This window comes from Ictidomys tridecemlineatus, chromosome 14 (assembly GCF_052094955.1).
Source record: "Ictidomys tridecemlineatus isolate mIctTri1 chromosome 14, mIctTri1.hap1, whole genome shotgun sequence".
Taxonomy (NCBI): Eukaryota; Metazoa; Chordata; class Mammalia; order Rodentia; family Sciuridae; genus Ictidomys; species Ictidomys tridecemlineatus.
The window spans coordinates 56,508,157-56,526,921 of record NC_135490.1 but is presented as its reverse complement, the minus strand read 5'-3'; the positions used below and the strand labels follow the sequence as shown (position 1 = coordinate 56,526,921).

Below are 18,765 nucleotides of genomic sequence, written 5' to 3'. Positions count from 1 at the left end.
TGGAACTGATAGAATTTGTAGATCAAAAATATCAGTTAAAGACAGAAAAAATGTGAGCAACACAATTAATTATATTGGTCTACTTAGATGGAACACTGACGCTAGCAACTATAGAAGACGCATACAATACTTACCAACATTAACCATATGCTGGGCCATAAAGCACATCTCAAAAACTTTCTAAAGACCAAAATCATTCAGAATATGTTCTCATCATAATTAAAGTAAATTAGGGCTCAATAACAAAAGTACGACTAGAAATTATCCACATTGTTCAAATTTAATAATACATTTCAAAATTACCCTTGGGTCAAAGAAGAAATAAAAATCTAGAAAATACTTTTAGTAAAATAGTTTAAAAGTTTTTAATAAAAAGACTTTGTAAACATTGATGATTGTGCAAAGCAGCTAAATCTACAATTAAAAACAAGTTTATAGCCTTAAATGAGCACACCAGAAGAAAGAAGTTTGAAAATCAATTATCTTCTCCTTATAAGTACACAAGTCGTTGGTTTTAATGCCAACCCAGATCAAATGTGACTTCACATTTTCTTTTAATTGTATGTACAAAAATCCTATTCCAATCAGGTTATACTCACAAGTATCAGAGGTTAGAACTTCTACTTATGTTTGGAAGGGTCACGATTCAAACCACAATACAAAATTCTGGGAGAAAATGGCCTTTCTGCCATATTTGTGTATAGATTTAATGCTATTTCAATCAAAATTGAGGCATATTTGTTGTGGATATTATTGATAAACTGGTTCTAAGATTAATATGGAGTATAAAACAGCAAAAAAAATATAATAAAGGCAATTTTGAAGACAAAATGTCAAAGGACTTCCACACATAGTTGGGAATCATGAGAAAAAATATTCTTTTACTCATCCATCTTAAGGCTTCTCAGTTCCCCAGTACTTTTGCAAATAATCCTGAAATGTTAACCAAGAGAAAACCCCATTGTTCTACCCAAATTTGGCCTACAATATTTTCTAAACTGGTATAACTTCTAGACTTCTAGAATTGTTTTCTGAACAATGGAATGCTGGGTATTTCCTGGAACAGGCTAAAAGGCTGGGTTTCCAGAATGGTGGCTCTTTCCCCCATTTCTTCTGCTTCCTCTTCTACTTCAGAGTCATTGTGACCATCACCTTCATCACGACATAACTTCCTGAAAAAAAATCAATATTTAATGCAATCTTTATTATTCACACACAAAACAGAGAAACCCAAGTAAATGTAAGGATCTCAATTTATAATGAAGAACCCCAAGACCAGGGAGCGTCTATCAGTTATCATAGAGCACAGTGAGTCTTGGCCTAAGACTGACAGTTTGATCCTGAGTCTGAGTCTAAAGCCTGCCCCCTTTTCTATCTGCTTCTCATCTCACTCTAAAACTAAAGGGGTCTGTTAGCAACGTGGAGCCTTCAAATAAAAAGGTAAGAGACAAAAGTTTAACACTGTGGTTATTTAGCACCTAATTGGCCAAATTAATTTTTTTTTTTTTGTACTTGCGACATGAACCTAGGGGTGCTTAATCACTGAGTCTCACCCCAGCACTTTTATTTTTTTAATTTGAGCCAGGGTCTCACTAAGTTGCTAAGGCTGGCTTTGAACTTAAAATCCTCATGCTTCAGTCTCCCCAGCCACTGGGATTACAGGAGTGCACCACCATGCCCAGCTCTAAATTAATCTTTATTGATTACTATCTCAAATCAGGTGTCCTGAGAAATAGGGAATAAAAAGGCAATAAGTTGGTATAAGATTTATATACCAAAGAGTAAACGCCCAAATTAATTATTCTCTCCCTTATATATGAACTGATCTTGGCTTCTATAACAACTTCTTCCTTTTGTTTACAAGGTTGGAAAATAAAACTTCTAGCGAGTTGGTTGGTGTATTTCTGTGGGCAGAGCCTGCCATCTCGTGGCTAACGTCAAAACTGCAGGGACATGCCCAGTATACAGGATTCACTATCTACATGTCTGCTGACTTTTACCTCCAAGCAAAGAAAGTATTTCTTGAAAACAGTCACTTTATCCTAAAATCTTAGTTTACCTTTGAATTTCTTAGTTGATAGGAAGATAAAGGTTGTATGGATAGTGAAATTAATGGATAGAGTTGTAAATTGGAAAAGGATCGATGCTCAGCCTTAGCTTCATTTTCTGCCCAAATCTTCCTCACTTCTGACATGTTTGTTGGCAGACAGGTGCCTGTCCAAAATTTTCCAACTGCTGCCAACCTCCACCCACCATGGCTATCACTGAACCTGCCTAAACAGTCTTTCTTTCATTCAACATATTTCCAATTCCTTTTAAACACAAATCATATCTCCCAAATCCATTATCTTTCCCCAAAAACTTTCTCTTTCATTAGTGTTTTCTCTCAGCAGATTGTACCTCCATCTGGTCATCCCCACAGTCCAAATTCCTGGGCCCTCCTTTATCCCACAGAACTCACTCACATCCAGTGGTCATGAGGCCAGCCCAGGCCACCTCTTGTGTGTATTCCAGTATCTTCATTCCTCTCTATGGCTACTACCATGGCAGCCCTAATTAATTTTTCTGTCCCCTTTCCTTCCCCATCTGCATTGCCTCGCTCATCCTCCATGTTGCTACCCAATAAACTGTATAATTTGTGCTTCTTTCACACATTTTTGGTGACCTACATTAGACAGTGTAATTAGACATAATTTGAGGTGGGAAACAAAATATTCCCTGAAATGAATATAAGGTAAACCAATGAAACTGTAGATAATAAATGTAAGTATGTGTGGTATATATGTGTGTATGTGTTTGTGTAATGCATATAGACACATAGACATGCATAGATGTGAGTGAGGAAAAGATCTAGCCACATATAATACAAATACAGAATCTATGAGGAGATTAATAAACTTGACAATTAATTTAAAATAATGTAATAGAATTGTTAGGGGAGGTTTTTGCCAAAGATCAGGGAATGTACCCTTTCTTTGACACATTTTAAATAAATATAAATATGGGGCAATGAGGGGGAAATTCTGAATTCTAATACAGAAGTCAAAATCTACTACTGAAATGATGACTATATCAAATTATCATTAAGCAATGATCATATTTCACAAGAGCTACTTTCTCAGACCTCCCCTGGTAAGGGTTGTTTTCTTTCATTGAAAAGACTGGGGCTCAGTTGGTAGAATGCTTGCCTCACATGCACAAGGCCCTGGGTTGAATCCCCAGAAAACGCACACACAAAAAAATAAAATAATAATAATAATTCAGGCTGTGGCTGTAGCTCAGTGGCAGAGCGGTTGCCTAGCAAGCATGAGGCACTGGGTTTGATCCCAGAACTACATAAAAATTTTAAAAAATAAAATAAAATAAAGGCATTCTGTCCATCTACAACTACAAAAAGAAAAGTCTGAGCCCTGGAGACCTCCTTCCACCCATTTCAGGAAGATCCAATAGAAAGGTCTATCTACTGCTCAAGTCTCAAGATGAGAAGTTCTCTTTCCTGAGAGTGAAGTTATTTTTCTTTTATATTCACCCTGATAGAGTGATGAGATGACATCTCTTACTTCTGCCACTGAGAGCTGAGCTTCCTCTGTTGTCTAATAATAATATTAAGGAATAACAATTTCCCAGACCAAAAGCAAAAGACTTAGGAAGTTTGGAGTATGTTTTGTTCTTCCATTTCTTTCTCTTCTTGTAACTTGTATAAATCATTTTTTTTTTGGAATTAAAAGGTTTAGGTCTTGCTCTAAAAACAAAAGGTACAGCCTCTCAAGCCTCCTTTTTTCCCCTCTGAAGATAAAAGTAGATTGTTGATTATAGAAGGCAAAGCAAGGGTCTTGACCTAGCCATGCAGTATTTTTCCAAAAAGAGTCTTCCAACACAAGCACCAACTCATCAAGCTTTAATAATCACCTCCCAGTGACCCCGAAGGCCCCAGCAGAACTGACCAGGCCAGCTACCCACGGCTTTAACACTGAGAAGTTAGAAAACCAGGATTCCCAGAGCAGGAAGACCTACCAGACAAGGTGAGAGGAACACAGTCTATCGAGATGGTCCATAAGAAGCAAGGACAAGAAACCATACCACACTATAGCAGAGATCTCTAAGTTACAAAAAAAAAAAAAAAAAAAACCTGAATCCAACTAACAGATGAACCCCACCCTAAAAGGAGGAATTTTGGAGGAGAAATTCCTTCACAACAGCAAAAATAACAATGGAGAAGGCTTTTCCTCATCTCTACCATCAAAAAACAAAAACACTCTCCTCCCCCATCTCTTCACACACACACACACACACACACACACACACACACACACACCAGCCAAATGTCCCTCGGGAAAGGAAACCTGTGTTGTATCAGGGTGGTCTGGCTCCCTCTTTCACAAGAACTCTCCATCTATAACTATCATTTTTCTTTCTATATGCTTCTTGGGCTCATGTGGATAAGACTTTTGTACCTAAGGCTCTGAAATGGCCTACACTTAACATTTACTAAATTAACTTCAAGACCAAACTGCACCCTGAGCCAACATTCACTCTCTGCCTATTTCCCATCTCACGGTATGCCCAGCTGCATTGTCTAACATTCCTCACAACAAAATGTGCAAGGAACACAAAGGATGATTTTAAATCCTCAGATCCTTCAGCAGCAATATAAAAATGCACCAAATTGAAACAATATGAATAGTAAGTGTCTAGAGAGAAATTAAATTCTAGAAATAAGATCCTCTTATGCCTTATAGCTGAAAAATTAATCCCCAAATTTTGATCCCCTCCAAAATTCTTCTACTGCTTACTCTGGGACAGGAAGTCTCACAGAGACGCATGGGTAGAGTGAGTTAGGCCCCTGCTTCAGAGGCCACAGCCTGAAGTTTCACAGAATAAGCAAATTTACCACCTTCCAAATTGAACAAGCCAAAAGCAAATCGTTTCTTAAACCACTGTCCAAGGGATCAAAGTACATAGGAAAACAGCACTATTAGCCCAGGCACAAAACAGAAAACATAAACAAGTAGCCAGTCCCCTCTGCTTCTCTTCTCAAAACCCATATTTGAAACAAACCAGAATCATGCTATAAGAACTCTACCATGAACACACTGCAATATTACACATCCCTTCTTCTAGGAAAAATAATTGACACATACGTACTGCGCCCTTTCCCAGAATGGCTTTTGAGACCCTTGTGTCTTCTAGCACAATAGAGAAATGTATAAGGTGGCCTCTCCAAGTCTGCAAGTCTTACCTGAGACTCCCTCACCTCACTGTGCCCATGTATTTTAAAGCCTTTTTACATCCAGTTTCCCTTTGAGCCTGGCTTTATCATAAACAGTTGGTTCAGAATTCAAACAGGGAAGAGTAACGTTCATAAATGGGTGCTTATCCAAAAACAGTCTATTAACAATCATAAGAAATCCCTTCCAAGCTCATTCTTTTTTTAATATTTATTTTTTAGTTGTAGTCGAACACAATATCTTTATTTATTTTTATGTGATGCTAAGGATCGAACCCAGGACCTCACACGTGCTGGGCGAATGCTCTACTGCTGAGCCACAACCCCAGCCATCATTCTTTTGTTTTAGTTTTTTTAAGTCGGTACAATATCTTTATTTATTTATTTTTATGTGGTGCTGAGGATTGGACCCAGCACCTCACACATGCAAGGAAAGTGCTCTACCACTGAGCTACAGCCCCAGCCCCAAGCTCATTCCTAAAGGAACTAAGGACACATGTTGTTTATGTCTGACTTGCTCTCTAAGATATCAGCTTCTTTCCTAAAGAAATCCTTTACTTCCTCAAGCAAAATTGATAGCATTTTCTATTCTGAGGTCAAGCACAAAATTTGATTTTTAAAACCATTTTATTCTTCCTTGAGTTTTAGAACAAACTTCTCAAAGATACATTCCAAGAAAACATTCAGCATTTGTTTTTTGGGGATTGGCTAACTTCAATTAGCATTATCTTCTCTAACTCCATCCATTTACCTGCAAATGCCATGATTTTATTCTCTTTTATTGCTGAGTAAAATTCCGTTGTGTATATATACCACATTTTTTTATCCATTCATCCACTGAAGGGCATCTAGGTTGGCTCCACAGTTTAGCTGTTGTGAATTGAGCTGCTATAAACATTGATGTGGCTGTGTCCCTGTAGTATGCTGTTCTTAAGTCTTTTTGGTATAGACCGAGGAGAGGGATAGCTTGGTCAAATGGTGGTTCCATTCCCAGATTTCCAAGGAATCTCCATATTGCTTTCCATATTGGCTGCACCGATTTGCAGTCCCACAAACAATGTATGAGTGTACTTTTTCCCCCACATCCTCGCCACCACTTATTGTTGTTTGTATGCAAAATAGCTGCCATTCTGACTGGAGTGAGATGATATCTTAGAGAAGTTTTGATTTGCATTTCTCTAATTGCTAGAGATGATGAACATTTTTTCATATATTTGTTGATTTATTGTATATACTCTTCTGAAAAAAGTGTCTGTTCAGGTCCTTGGCCTATTTGTTGATTGGGTTATTTGTTTTTTTTTTGATGTTTAGCTTTTTGAGTTCTTTATACACCCTAAAGATTAGTGCTTTATCTGATGTGTGAGGGGTGTAAATTTGCTCCCAGGATGAAGGCTTTCTGTTCACTTCACAAATTGTTTCTTTTGCTCAGAAGAAACTTTTTAGTTTGATTCCATACATCCCATTTATCGATTCTTGGTTTTAATTCTTGCGTATAAGAGTCTTATTAAGGAAGTTGGGGACTAATACCACACGATGAAGATTAGGGCCTACTTTTTCTTCTATTAGAAGCAGAGTCTGTGGTTTAATTCCTAGGTCCTTGATCCACTTTGAGTTGAGGTTAGTGCATGGTGAGAGATAGGACTTAAAAACAGCATACTACAGGGACACAGCCACAGTGGTTAACACCTGTAATCTCATCGACTAGGGAGCCTGAGGCAGGAGGATCGTGAGTTCAAACCCAACCTCAGCAACTTAGTGAGGCTCTAAGCAACTCAGGAGACTCTGTCTTTAAATAAAGTAGAAAAAGGCTGGGGATGTGGCTCAGTGGTTAAGTGTCCATGGGTTCAATCCCTGGTATCAAAAAAAAAAAAAAAAGATTTAAGGTAGACAAAAGAATTTGCTTCTCACCCTCAGCATAAAAAGATTAAGTAACCAGCAAAGTTCAAAAAGCTTTGGTGAACCTTGAGTTTATAACATGTGTTTTATAACAAAACAGTTGTGAAATGCAAAAGGAATAGAAATTAGGGAAATATGTGAATTGTATGAGCCCAATTTTTTTAAAAGGTAGTACTCTGCTCCATAAGTCAGTGTGTGTGGGAGCTGGAGTTACTCTAGAACTGTAATTTATCTCTTAAGAGTATTTGTAGTCTCTCCTCACACACAGGGTCAATCTCTTCCCCCATTTATTGCCAGCTTCAAGGATAGTATCTTATGTGTAGAAAAGGCATGGTGATTTGGGAAGCTCCCTGAGGCCCTTAACAATAACAAAACCCCCAATCCCCTTTTGTTAGTCAGCTTTATGTTACTATAACAAAATACCTAAGGTAATCAAATTTAAAAAAAGAAAAGGTTATTTTGGCTTATAGTTTGGGAGTTTCAGTTCCATGGTCAATTGGCTGGCCCCATTGCTTTTGAGGTTGTGGTAAGCCTGCACATCATGATAGGGTCTACATGATGGAGCAAGCTGATTACCTCATGGCAGCTGGAAGCTTAGAGGAAGAGAGTGAGAGACTAGTCCCACAGTCCCCTTTGAAGGCATACCCCCCAATGAACTAAGACCTCCCACGAGGCCCCACCCCTTGAAATTTTCCAATACCTTTCAACAGCACCAAGCTGAGGACCAGGTCTTTAATACATGGGGCTCTGGGTTCCAGATGCACACAATAGCACCCCTATATGCTATTGTGACTCTGATTCTCCTTGTGCCTAATCCTGAGCCAAGAGGCCAGGGTCTGGTTTCTTCAGACAGTATGTGGTTGTATGACTTGGAGGGTGCTTTCACCTCCTTGGGGATCTCAACTCTCAGTTGTCAAATGACAGAATGGAACCTGATCACTCCTACAGCTCTTCTGTAGTGGCACCCCGTTTTTCCACAGAAAAGTCTTAACTGGGCCTCTCCAGAAATCTTCACCATGGCTGATTTTAGGACTGTCAGCAAAAGGGTTCAATGTAGATAAACTTCCTATTTTCGTGTTGCCCTGTTTTACTTGGCCACTGGCCGGGAAGAAATCAGCACTCCAGGTGCTGGACACCCCCTTACTAGTTTTTCACAAATATGTATCCAGTGTAGTAGTTCGTAGAAATGTGCAAACAAGGCCTCTGGCCTTGAGCTGGGCTTCATAGAGATGTCTACATTCCTAAGAGAAGATACCAATTGGCTCCATGGTAACAGCTGGCAGGGGGAGGAGAGAAAGGGGGGAAGCAGCTCTCCCCTTCTCAGGTGTTGTCCTTGAAGGGTTAACTTGCCCAAAAACAATGAAAGAAAAAGCTGCTTTTATGTAAACTTCTGCAGACTGTGAACTTCTGAGACCCTCCCCTTACATGCTGGGTATAAAATTCCAAAACTACCCGAATTGGGGGTCCAGGGGATTGATTACAGCAAAAGCTGTGCCCCCTGAACCTGGCTGCAGCCAAATAAAACTGTTTCCTGCTATCTTCAGTGCCTTGCCTCATCTGTCCCTACAACACTTCCAGCTCCGTATTTCCATAAATTACTCTTTAGTGTCTCTCTCTCTCTCCCTCTCTCTCTCTCTCTTTCTCTCCCTCTCTCTCTCAAGTTGTAATTGGATACAATACCTTTATTTTATTTATTTTTACATGGTGCTGAGGATTGAACCAAGAGCCCCACATGTGCTAGGCGAGCACTCTACCCCTGAGCCACCGCCCCAGCCCACTCTTCAGTCTTTCAAGGAGTGTTTATTTTGACTGAGTTAAGATATTATCCTGTGGAAGGAATATAACTCATCAGGTAATTAATGTGTTATGAAAATCAACTCACTGATAGACCCATCATGGAGCAATTAGCAGAACTTCAAAATTTATCAATATTATGATATGCATAAATTTTTAGTTTGAAGTAGGAAAAATCAGTAGAATCCTGGCCAGACAGCCAAAAGCCTCCAGTGCTTCAAAAACTGTCCAGAGAGTCAGGAGGCCTGCAGAGGAAGTAACCCTGGCACCTGACCCATCTTCATACTCACCACAGGTTTGCTAAGGCACAGCCTCAGTGCTGCAGAGAAGAGGGAGCTACCCTGACTCCTGCACCTCCAACCTTACCCAAGAAGGCACCATTTCCATATGCTTCCCCTGTTTTCCTTAGTAGGTCAATAAATCCTTCATGTCTCTGCTGCTCTCTCAGCTTCCTGCACTCGCTTGGATCCCACATCTGCCTTTATTCCCATCAGTTCCCTGAACAGCGCTGCCCCAAGGTGTCTTTCCACAGCTGGCTTCTCTCGGGGTGTTCCACGTACAGACAGACTAATGCCTAGGGGGCTCCTTGAACTGCACTCTGACTGTGATTTTCCAACACCCCTGCTGTGGTGTGTTGGCCAGTTTTCTGTCACTGGGACTAAAATACCTGACAAGAACAATTTAGAAGAAGAAAAGTTGATTTTGCCTCAAAGTTTCAGAGGTTTTAGTCAATGGCTAGTCCATTCCATGGCTCTGGGCCTACGGTGAGGCAGCACATCACGGTGACAGGGTACAGAGGAGGAAAACTGCTCAGCTCATGACAGCTAGGAAGCAAAGACAGGTGCCAGAGACAAAATATAAACCCCAAAGGCACACCTCCAGTGACCTGCTTCCTGCAGCCATGCCCCACCTGCCTGCAGGTAACCACCCAGTACAGCAATCCTTTCAAACTCTTACACCAGCAAATGTGTTAATCCACAGATTCGGTTGCAGTTCTCCTGATCTAATCACTTCACCTCTGAACATGGCTCCCTGGCCTAAAGTGAGCTTTTGGAAGGTCACCTCATATCCAAAGCATAACACTTGGTAAGACTCCCCTCCCTTCCAATAAAGGACTAGACATCACTTCATTTCAAAATGCGGGTCCTGGACACACAGCACACACTGACAGTTCAGGATATCAAAGGGGCTGTTAGAGGAAAAAGCTATCGGGGACAGTTGGTGGGCCTGATTCTCTAAAACAGCAGGGTTAATGATACATTTATCCAACAGCTAAGATCAGGAATTAAACCTTAATACTCTGTAAGAAGAATAAATAGAAACTGGATCATGCTTAAAGGAAAGTTGTGTATCACCACTGAGAAGTGAAAAATAAATCAATTCTTCAATCACATCCACAAAATTTCCCAGGGAGAAAAATTCAGTGGCTTTAAAAAAAACCTACAGACTCAAAGTCCACTCACACTACTTATTTTACATTACTCACCAGGCAGACATGCACGACACACATCAACATACACACATACTTACAAAATATGTAAATGCTACCAACAGTTTTATTTTATAGTGACACTGTACCAATCAACATTTCAGCTTCTGATAAATACACAAACCTGTTTTTTCAAACTTTTCATCCTATTTCTCCTCACAACACTGAGTACACTGTTTTGCTAACCTCAGTGAATGTTCAAGTCATCAATAAATCAAACCAAATTTTTCCATGTAACCAATATCTCTCCAAATATCATAGATTACCTCTTAGCATAACCAAAAACTGCTCACCAAAAGAGATTTCCATTAGCTTTAGACTTCTTTCGGAGTTTTCCTAGAGCTCTAAGGGGAAGTCCAAGAGAAACATTGGAAGTCTCTCTCCATGTGGGAGATGAGCTCATTGCTTAAGGACACCTGTTAGAATGAGGGTCTTTACGTGGAGGTCTTCCCCGTGTTTTTGTCGGCTGTTTGTGGCTGTAACCAAAAGACCTGACAAAAGCAATTTAGAAAAGGAGAAGTTTACTTTGGCTCATGGTTGCAGAGGTTCAGTCCATGGTTGGCCAACTCCATAGCTCTGGGCTTGAGGTGAGGCAGAGCATCCCGGTGAAAGGGTATGGCTGAGGAAGCAGGGCAACCAGAACACAACAACCAGGAAGAGAAAGAGCCCCACTCACCAGGGACAAATATAAACCCCAAAGTGATCCTACAGTTATCACCCAGTAAATCTGTGTCAGTCAATTAATCCACTGATTAGATTACAGCTCTCATAATCTGGTCATTTCACCTCTGAAAATTCTTGCATTGTCTCACACAGGAGCTTTGAGGAGACACCTCATATTTAAACCATAATACCCTATGAGACAGGTGAAAGGAAGACTGTGGCACCCTCTGAACGCCTCTTAAAATGACAAAAGTCATCCTAGCATGTGCAAGGAGCCAAACCTGACATAGGAATAAACCTCTATAGACTCTTAGCCAATAGCAGAGCCACCTTCAAACTCAATACCTCCTTTATTCCCCACCCAGTTGCAAAGAAGTAACTGTCATATAAGATGGAAAAACAACTATGATCTTTTTTATGCATGGTACCTTCATGTAGCTGGGTCCTTTTCCTGTTTTCTACACGGGGACACATGGATTCCCATGGGACTGTGCCAGCCACAGGGAGGTAACACCCACAAACACTGAGAATCAGTACAAATACGAGACTTTGCATCTCCCACATCCTAGTAAGTCAACCATATTCTGGAAGTAGGACCTTTAACCTACTTATAAAAATAACTTTGTAGTTTAAACTATTATTGCCTGAAGAATCTGAGGAAAGTAATTCCCTTACAACTTGTTAACTACTTAACATAAAACTCATGTTTTAGATATCATAGTATTGGGCGTAAAATAATGAGGTTAGTATCTGAATATTGATGCCCTCTCAATCACTTCTTTTGGTGGGGGGGGTGCTTAAAATTATATACTTTATGTCTTACAAAATGAGTATCAGAATTGAAGCAGTTTTTGCTGTGTATGTTATAATCGAATGCATGTAAATCAAATTTCAAATAATTAAACCATTTTACGGATTCTCATAAACAAAATTTATTTTTATAAAGCAAATACCTAAATTTTGTGATAGGTCATGCCCCCAATTTATACCTTGGTAAATTTCCATGCTTTCACTAAGATATTTTATTAAGGTGAAACTTACTTGTATCACTTAAAAAATAATGACTAATCATGGACTGGGGCTAATGACAACAAAAGAAAATCTCCCTCTATCATTCTCCACTGCTAGCATTCTTCTCAAAGAAAATGTTGAAGGATTTTAGGTGTAAGAAAATACAGAATGTTCTACTTAATACAACTAGAGATGGATAGGAACGTTTCCACAGAGTTACATCATAATAGCTTGTCGCGACCCCTTGCCCGCAAGGAAGACGCAACTCAGGAATCTTCTTTCAGCAGTTTATTCAGGCCCTTGATATTTCTTCTAATAATCCCTCTGATGCCCCTCCCAGCCTTAATAAAGCATCTCAAGTCCCAATGCGAAGCTGCCACGTGGAACTTTCTCATAGGGTGCTGAAAAACCATGCGCCAACTCTCCCAAATAAGGAGTTGTTTGTCACATACCACAGTGGAGCCAGCGCCATCTTGTAATGGCGACCATAGTCTGCATAAGCGGCAGAGGCGGCTCACCACAATAGCTGTCATGGCCCCAATATTGCTTGGTCCCTCTGAAACTTTGGAATTTAATCCCCACAGTGAGGTACTAAAAGGATGGAGATTTAGATAATCTGACTGTGGTATTTAGCAGTAGGGCCTTGGGAGGTGATGAGGACTGGATAAGGTCATCAGGATGGAATACTTGTGGTTCCATAAAAGGCAGAGACCAGAGGAGACACGCATGCATGCTCCCCTCTCTCTTGGGTGGGATGCCTTGAGCCACCTCAGGACTCTGCCAGCAACTAGGCCAGATGCCAGCCCTTGACCTTAGACCAGCCCCTGAGACAAAATAAATCTCTTTTCTTTGTAAATCACCTAGTTTATGGTATTGTGTTATTAGCAACCAAAAATGCACAAACAGACTAATACTCCATTAGCAAAAAATGCTGACCACTCTCAGCTACCCAGAAATCATGACAGGCATGAAGGACAGATTACCATCTTGTTGCTGCAAAAACCCCCAAACTAAAGGAAGGTTCTGGATCTCCCAATCCCTCATTTCTTTGTGTGACCTTTAAAAATAAAAAATAAAAAAGAACGCTCCCTAGAAGTATGCTCAGTATAAGCCTTTTAAATAGTAAATGTTATTTTGAGCTATTTTAGATCACTGTCATAAAGGACAAAGCTATTGTTTTCAGTACTGCTGCTGCTGCTGCTCTGAGAAATAAACAGGGTAGCTGAAGGTGACCTCAAACCGTGTATTGTTACAGATCACAGATTCCATTTTGCAAGGGATGGAGCAGATCGTTTAAACCTTAAAGCAGATGGCCTGAGCGGCATCACATCTGGTGAAAACTTTTCTAGTAAATCAATTCAGAAACCAAAGTATAGGTCCAAGGAGGGAAAAGTCCCAAAGCCCTTGGGCAGTGAACCTTCTGGTGACCCTGAGTGGGCATTAAAATGGATGTTTGTTCTGAAGACAGATTCTCTTCTCTTTCCCTTCTTCATGGTCTTTACTCATGGAGTATTTGAAGTGGGTTTGAAAGATGTGGAGGTTGGCTACTCACCAAGACTTGAGGGAGCATTAGACCAGCTACTTAAGAGTTCTGGCAAACAGGAGAAATCCATCCAGGACCCCCAAGAAACAAGCATTGTACAGGCATAGGGCTGCTCCTACCCAGGAAGTGGGAGCTCATTTGAAAGGAGCAATGCAGAAATAAAGATGAAGTTCATTTGGAGCCTAAAGGGCTTCCCCTGGGGTCCCTTAAGCTTGAGTTCCTTAAGAGTGGCCTGGGAAAGGGGTGTGAGTGACTCCTTTCTCTCACAGATTAAACAGGAGCAAAGCACCAGCAGGCACCCATTAACATGACAAGAGGCAGAGAAGCAGGCGCTAATTACAGCCCCAGAGGGAAGCAGGTGGCCAGCAGTTCCCTGCCTCTACACAAGTGTGAGTCACCCTCTGGATCCTCTGAATCCACACTGTGACCACCCTGTGAGGCAGCTCAGTGCCCCCTGAAAATGCCATGCTTCAGAAACCACCATCTGGGCCAACCCACAGCCCACTGTGACCCAAAGTCCCTCCGACCCTCAATATTCTCCCAAAGTGCCCTTTCCCTCCTCCTTTTGGCTCCTAAACAAAAGTGGTACAGTAGCTCCCCTCATTTGAGATAGGGGATTTTTTTTTAACCTAGGTTGTCTTTTCCTAGGACATTTCTAAAGAAAATTAGTATAATTACAGCCTCTGTCCACTTCATCAGAACAGCTCTAAGCTCAGGGATCAGGGGTCCAAATCAACCTCTCTAGCTTAGAACTGTCACTGGAATTCCCAGAGCTTCTCTCCTGCATTCCCAAGGCAGCTCATTCTCAATGACATCAGCATGTCCCAGAGTACTGCTCAACTCATGCCCACAGAGTGTCTTCTCACCCCATCCCACCACTCCTCTGGCACACCCTGCTTGGCTACCCTACCACTCACCCAAGCAAGAAATAGGGAACCTTCCCGTGTTCTTCCCCTTAATCTAGTCCCCAAAGCCAACAGAATTTAAATATCTCTAAAATTTGTCTCTTTTCTCTAGTCTCATCACCCCATTACTAAGAAGCTTGTCCAGGTTATAAAATTGAAGTAATTCCCTTACAGGACTTAACTTACAATGGGGTTACATCCTATTTCAGTCAGCGTTAGCGTCACTATGACCAAAAGACCCAACAAGTACAACATAGAGGAGGAAAACTTCATTTTGACTCACGGTATCAAAGATCTCAGTCCATTGAAGGCCGACTCTATGGCTCTGAAGCCAAGATAAGGCAGAACATCATGGTGGAAGACACTCATGGCTCAGGAAATTAGCTCAGGAGATGGCAACTGGAAACAGAGAGAGCTCCACTCACCGAGGACAAAATAGAACCCCAAAGGCACGCCTCAAAAGACCTACTTCCTCCAACCACAAAAAATTAACATCCAGCTAATCCACATAAGTGGATTCATCTCTGATTCGGCTACAACTGTCATAATCTAATCATTTCACCTCTGAAAATTCTTGCATTGTCTCGTGCATGAGTTTTGGGGGGGATACCTCATACCTAAACAATAACACATCTGAAAAAATCTACCATAAGATGAATATATAATATATCTAGGGAAACTGTAGTGTGCCTATTCATTAGATTCTGTTGCAGTTAGTTACTCAGCAGGATAATCTCCATTTGCCCTATTATATTTGCTCTCAGGCTTTCTCTACCCTAATCTGAGCCCCAAGAGATTAACCCAGATATTTAATGAGATTATTTGTCTTCCAGCTTCTGGAAGGATTTAACCAATAGAAGGCACTTCTTCTGCTCCCTCCTCTCTGGATTTGCTCTCAGTTAGCTGCCTCCTTCTTCCACAACCCTTGTAAGTAGGCTGGTACATAGAGTTTCCTTCCCCAGGATCCACTAAGTGCCCTCCTTTGTCTCCTCTGACCAGGCTGGCATCAGCTCCCCACAAGGACCAACACACAGGACTACATGCTCCTCTGTGGGTTCCTTAAACCTTGCCCACACCTTCATAAATAACCCCCTATTAAACCTCCTTAAAATAACTAGTCTGAGTACGCCATTTGTTTCTTGACAGGTCCCCTACTGCTACAGTAAGTGTTTCCTGGAGTTGGTCTAGGGGAAAGACCTTCAAAATGAGCTTCACAGTTTAGGTTGCCATATATTTGAGAAGTTCACAGACATTCTCCTTGTTAAGAGGAAAGGGGACTCTGGTAATACATCATAATTACCCCAGGGAGGGCACAGATGAACTGCAGGTGGAGGTCAAGTTGCTGAGTGAGAAAATGTCTGGAGCACATCATTGCTATGGCAACAGCAGTACCTATAAAACTCAGAGGGTTGGCTGTGAAGACGGAGGAGCCGAGTGGCTTCTTTGGGTTTCCCTACAGAGTGTACCCAGGGAAAAGAAGAGATCAGAGTCTGTGATCATCTGACTCAAAAGACAAGGAGAAAATGAGAAAGATTCAATAGCAGAGCTTAAGGTCTATTATCTGATGTAGAAAAGGAGAAAACCTGACTGAGAACCAAGAATCCACCTACTTTAGGAAATGTAGAGATAAAACCTATTAAGTGCTCAGTCTCATCATATCTTTTTATCAAGACAAGGGCATGGCTGGTAAATAAAGGCATGGGAACCTGAAATTGAGAGAGGGTCATTTGAGCATTCAGAAATGAGGGTGAAAAAGTTTTGAACCCCCAAATCTTTTTGAACGTTTCTTAAAAGTCAAATTAAGCCCTCCGTACTCTCGATCTGAGGGACACAGCCTTTTCCTGGAAGAGAAAAATATTTCATCAACTCTACCTGTGGTGATCGCTCCAAAAATGGATGCTTACTCTCTTCAGGATGCAGCCCTCAAAAGTTCAAAGCCACTTTTTTTGCTTCCAAGATCATAACGGGAGTTTGATACTAACAGAGCCCAGACTGAAATTCAGTGTCTGCTACAGGGTTCTGAAGAGCAGGTATGGAAGTGACTTGAAGTATGTGACACCAGGGAAATTGAAACATGAAGCTTGATTGGACTCCATGCACTGTTATGTGTACAATTTTGCAGGAATTAGGATTTAATGAGTTGACTTTGGTGCCAGGGGGTGGTGCTATCTGTCTACTGGATTAGTTCATTGAAGCCTAAACTCAACGATGATACGTTGTCAATGAAATTAAATGCCCGGTGTATTATAGAAAGAAAGAAACTTCTACATCCATAAGATGTAGCTATTTAGACAGTGACCTATGCCACCATCCCTAACCTCACCAAAAAGCCTGAGGTCACTGCCTTCCCAAGACATTAGGAAATGGAGTTATTCACTAATGAAAGGGAAAGACATTTACTGGTAGGAAAGGAGGTAATCAGCGTCTTTAGAAACTCTGGGGTAGCTGAGGGATGGAGGAGATGGAACAGTGGAACCATGCTCCCTGGCTTCAGTGGAAAAAAAATGGGAGCTCAAAAGTAGTAGTGAACTGGTAGTAGCCTGCACCCTCATAGAAAGTGGGCACAATGACCACAACAGGCCACTTACACCATCGCAGAGAGTGTGTTAGTTAGCTTTCCATTAGTATGACAAATGCCTGAGATAATCAAATTATGAAGAGAAAAACCAGTTTGGGAAGTTTCCGTCATGACTGGTTAGCCCTGCTGCTCTTTGGTCTGTGCCAAAGCCGCACACCATAATAGGGAGCAGGTCAGGGAGCAAACCACTTACCTCAGAGCCAGGAAGCAAAAGAGAGAAAGAAGAAAGGGTGAGGGTCTCACTAATGCCTTCAAGTGCAGGCCCCAGTGACCTAAGATCTCCCACAAGGCCCCATCTCCTAAAGGTTCTACTGCCTCCAAACAGTGTCATGCTGGGGATCAATCCTTTAACCACACAGGCCTTTGGGGAACACTCAAGATCTAAACTTTAGAGGCTTTCCCTCTGCCTAAACAGAACATTTAGATCCACAAAACTCTGGTCTTGGAATCCCTGAAAATGAAAGGGGTTGTCAGCCTAAAAAAAAGATGCTGCTTGGCATTAATAGATGGAGAAATTCCAGTTGTACTGGAAAGACACTAAGTTTCTATAGTGAGGAATTCACAGCCTCATAACTAGTTCCTACACCTAAATAAGTTCACAGACCCAGAAACCCCTCACTGAGCAAGAAGTAGGAGGAAGAGTCCTGCAGGGCAGCCACAGAGGTCTTCTACAGATCACCCCTCAGGCTTTCCCTGAGATGCCTACAGCCATTTAAGGGAACAATGGAGGAAGGTGAAATGCCAGACCTTCTGGAGTTACCAGAGTCTGGATCGGAAGTGACCCAATTCTCCAGATATTCAAATTACCACTGTGGTTCACCAGTCAAGAGCAGAGGCTTAAGGAGGTCAGGGGATAGAAGGTCTTGACCCAGGTGGATTTTCCAATAAACCCAATAGGATCGGGGACCAACCCTATCAATGGTTGTTCCCCTAATTGCTGAGAATAAAGTGGAAATAGATTTAGTAACCAGTAAAATCCCCACTTTGGTTAACTTACCTGTGAATTGAGGGCTGCTGGGGTAGGAAGGGCAGAGGGAAAGCCTCTTATTAACTAGCTCCTTTGCAAGATAATAAACCAAACACAGCAGTGCATCCCCAGGTCATTGCAACAATAATTGCTATCATCAAATATTTGAGAAATTTAGGGATGCTAATTTCTTGTTTCATTTTTTAAAATTATATGATTTATCATCTTACCCAACTTTAAACAGTCTGGTAGTGTTACATATATTTACATTGTGCAAGAGATTTCCAGAACACTTTCATCTTGTAAAACTAAAACTCTATACTCACTAAACAACTATCTATTTCCTCTTCTTCCTAGTCCCTGGAAACCATCTTTTTAATTGTCTGTTTCTATGCGTTTGATAACTTCAGAAGTCACATATCATAATTCTTCACACGGCATCATTAAATGCATGTGTTTTTCCAGTGCAAAAGCCAGATAGGACACAAAGATGACTACATATATCACAAACAGTAGCAGATGGTGATGCCAATCGCTGCTGTAATTTGAACGTGCTATCTTCACTGGAGCAAATGCACACAGCCTCTGGCAATTACTGTGCACTTAGCGGGTTTTTTCATTCTTATTAGTAAATATAATTAGAGGTAATTGCCCTCATGTAGTAGGAAAAACAGCATACCTTTACCATCTTG

The 18,765-nt window shown here is 41.1% G+C and overlaps 1 long non-coding RNA gene across 1 annotated transcript; it reads right to left on the bottom strand.

Annotated features, from left to right (window-relative positions):
• Nucleotides 1-261: 261 nt before the first annotated feature.
• Nucleotides 262-15,235, bottom strand: LOC144370628 (uncharacterized). The gene is made up of 2 exons (XR_013430529.1): nucleotides 14,812-15,235; nucleotides 262-1,172 (listed from the first exon to the last, which is right to left on the bottom strand). It is a non-coding gene; the product is annotated as an uncharacterized LOC144370628 (long non-coding RNA).
• Between the last annotated feature and the right edge of the window lie 3,530 nt (nucleotides 15,236-18,765).